Source organism: Alligator sinensis, unplaced genomic scaffold, assembly GCF_000455745.1.
Source record: "Alligator sinensis unplaced genomic scaffold, ASM45574v1 scaffold322_1, whole genome shotgun sequence".
NCBI classification, from domain to species: domain Eukaryota; kingdom Metazoa; phylum Chordata; order Crocodylia; family Alligatoridae; genus Alligator; species Alligator sinensis.
In genome coordinates, this window is record NW_005842154.1 from 2,029,739 (window position 1) to 2,033,499 (window position 3,761).

The window sequence follows — 3,761 nt, forward strand, 5'->3', positions numbered from 1 at the left end:
CTGCAGGGATGTGGTTGGCAGGGCGGCAATCCAGGGGGCTAGGGGAGCAAGCAGGGGTGAGGCATGTGGGCCCTCCAGGGGGGTGGTAGTCCCTATGTGGGCCATTTGGCCCCTGTTGGGGGGGCTGTACCCCTGTGGCAGGGCCGAAGGCCCTGTTGGGGACAGCAAAACATAGGTATTTATAATTCACTCTATTATGATGATAGAGACACTGGTAGGCTACCAGTTGCTTTAACACTGTAGATATATCAGTAAAACATTGCCCAACTGATCACTCTCTCTCTCTCTCTTTTAATTGTGGAGGAACATGGATTTCAGGGTATTTTACAGAGTGACTTTGGGATTTTTTTATCAAGGATTTTTCACTTTTCAGATAGGGAACACCAGAATTCCTGCTAGGGAGGCCAGTGGCAGGACCCCGCTGCTCAGAGCTGGCACCTTGGACCCAGCTGGAGGTGGCTGACCTCCTGGCCATTTGGGACCAGGAGGACATGCTTTGACAGTTCAAAGCAGGCCACCACACCTGGAACATGTTCCAGGTGATAGCTGCCCAGATGGCTAGGTAGGTGGCACACATGGCAGTAGTGCCACACAAAGACCAACTCTGTAGCCACAGCCCACTGGCAGCTGGCCCACAGGGGCAGGTGCCTGTACTGGCTGTGCAGTCCCCATCTGGGTCTGGCAGGTGCGCAGCAGGTCACAGCCAGGTAGCAGCCCCCACTGCCAGATTCTGCTGAGTGGGTAAAGGGTGCAGGGAACTCTCAAGGCTGCTTCAGCAGATCAGCTGGCACAAAGGGTAGTGTCCCCAGGTACCAATTGGCTGGGCCCCAGAAGCTCCTGACAGTGAGTAGCCATGAGCTAATTGATAGGGTAGCTTTTTGTACTGCTGGGGCCAGGACAGGGGAACTTTTTATACTGCTGGGGACAGCACAGGTGCTGGCCCTGGTCTTTAGCTCTCCCAGGCTGCAGATCCAGGAGGAGCCAGGCAGGGCTATTTTGCCCCAAGTGGCACGATTTGCCACACACCAAAGTGCATGTCTGGGCACGTGTGTGGAGGCAAAAAGGCCCGGCTCAAATTTGCACCGCTTCTATTTGAGCTGCTGCAAGGACACGTGTTTGCACGTGTGGACGTGCCCATGTTGGTCCCACAATCCCCTGCCCCATCACATTGTCCCTGACATCTGAAGGTCTGTCTCTAGACTGGGAAACATTGCCCCTCCAAAGAGCCTGCTGTCATGGAGCATGGCCTGCCTCTGGTGCCCAGAAGTTATGCTTTCTAGGCCACAAGGTACAGGCACAACTTATCAGGTAGCAAGGGGTTGTGACCTCTCTAACCACCTGACTTAGCAGCCTCAACCAATCAGTGGGGGTTTCAGGGGCATCAGCCCTCCCCAAGACTGGCATCAAACCAGTGAGTTGGGGGTACATACATAACATATTTCAGAAGGAATCTTTTTAACAAAGTATAGATAGAAAACAAATCATATACTAAAAATCAACTGTCTACTATAACATATTTTAATCTTATTTCAAAAAATATTTTTGTCCTGATTTGTGTTTGAGTAGTGTATATAGAGGTGACTACATAATAGCTTAAAATAAAATCTTACTCTTGTATATTGTGGGTGGGTGGGTAAGAAGGTGTATGTGGGGGTGTGTGAAGAGTGTGTGGTTGGGGGCTGGGTATGTGTGGGGGTGGGTGTTTGTGTAGTGGGGGGTGTGTGTGTGGGTATGGTGGGGTGTGGGGTTGGGGTGTGGGTGTGTGGGGTGGGTTGGGAGTGCATGTGTATGGGGTTCCCTGGGAGCTAGCTGAGAGTGGTTGGGAGTGGGAGTGGGAGGGGCAGGGCATGCATGCAGGAGAGCTTTCCCAGGCAGTGCATGTGTAGGTGCAGGTGCAGCCTGTTCCACTCCTCCCCTCTGGCCCACAGCTACTCCCTGGTGCTCCCTATGGGCTGATCCCTGCCCATTCCCACCTGCGGAAACCTGCCTTGTGTTCCTGCCTGCACCCTCCCTGCACTCCTGCCTACACCTGTCCCATGCTCCCATCTGCACCTGTCTCGCACTCCCACCTGCACCTGCCCTTTGCTCCCACCTGCACCCAGCCTGGCCCTGGCCCCGGACCTGGCCCAGGCCAGTTCACACAGCTTCCTGGAGGAGCTACCTTCCAGCCACTCGGCCACCCACAGGTGGCTGCTGATTTAGCTGGGTAGGCAGAGTGAATGGAAGGTGGCCAGGAGATGGAGCTCCCCATGCACTGGGGTAGAAGCCAACAAGCTGCAGATTCTCCCCTGCTCACTGCTGCTTCCCTTCCCTACCTACTGCCCGAAGCGCTGCAGCACGGAGAGGAGGAAGAACTGCTGGAGGTGGGGGTTGCTGAGCAGTTCTCTGGGTGGCTGTAGCAGCAGCAGCAGCAACCCTGCCAAGAAGCTGTGAGTGCTGACCAGGGTCCTCTGATGAGGGAGGGAGGGAGTGCAGTGCTTACTGCCATAGGTGGGAGTGGCCAGGGCTTGACCCCATGCAGAGCACAGCAGGAGCAGTTGCGGGCTGGGTACATTTAAGGTAGGTGCTCACCCATGGGCCAGACCCAATCAGCTGGTAGATTAGCTACAGCTGGCGGGCTGTATTTTGCCTATTTCTGTATTCTGCCTTGCTGACTGTAATCTAAGGGTTTAAGCTAACTAAAAATGTGATGTTTGTTAACACATCAGCTCTGGTGTACTGCTGACATGGGTTGACATTTGTGATTCTTGTGGGAAAATAAATATTTGGGAGGAGCAGAGAGAGGAGGAAGTGGAAACAGTTTGGCACAGTGCGCAACAGTCACCTTCCAAAAATCAGGAAGGGATCCCTAGGGAGACGCGTGCAAGTTGGTGCAGTGTCTGGATCAAGCAGTTGTCTAGAATCTGTCAGCAGTGCTGTTCAGAGGCAGAGGAAGGTTTTACTCAGCATACAATCTTTTGGAGTGATTCTAAGAGTGTTGTGCTCACATTGGTATAACTTTCTCCCTGGAAAGCATGAAGAGAGGCTTTGGAATTTATGGAAGTCTCACAATAGCTACAGCTTCAGCTTCTCATTGCAGCTTGATTTTTAAAACCCCCCGGATATTCCAGGAATGTGGAAGGAAAGATGCTGTTCTCAAAGGCAAACCAAACCAAAATGAAAACCTAACAATGTGCATGGAGACATCTGTCAGAAGGCAAAGTCAGGTGTCTGATTCTGGGGTTAGTGACTGATGTTTAACAAGCCCATGCCAATTGCTTGGTATAGGCATATTGGGGAGTTCCAAAGGAAGACTTTGGAATTGCTCCTTATTTGCACCTAGGCCCTTTACTCTGTGCTAGCGGTGTAAATGATCTTTAACATGGGCATCAGTTTAATTTATGTTCACTTCAAGGATTTGTACACTTCCAAGCTAGGCACAGACATTCAAAAATCCTTAGGCGGATTCAGTCTAAGTTGCATGGTTTTCTGTAAGCAGTGTAGTTTAGATTGATAATGAAAAGAACAAACATTTGCCCTGTGGTGGCAGGTTGCAAATCTTAGACCAGGTTCCACCATTTTTAAATCAGGCTATGTTTGCTGAACTTCCACTCTGTTGCAGGCATAAATCAGTTTCTGATCACTTATACCAGTAAAAGTGTAATGTCTGTACCTGGCCCCAGAGTTGGGTAGAAAAGCCAGAGCACACATGTGAGTTAGGTTTCTGAACTGTAAAATATCTGATGAACAAGGAGACTTCACAGCTTCTGGTGATTCCTGCT

General features: G+C 51.2%; 1 long non-coding RNA gene across 1 annotated transcript in view; it reads left to right on the forward strand.

Moving 5' to 3' along the window:
- The window catches only part of LOC102372818, a 237,494-nt gene that overhangs the window by 164,176 nt on the left and 69,557 nt on the right, over positions 1–3,761 (forward strand). The window lies entirely within an intron of this gene.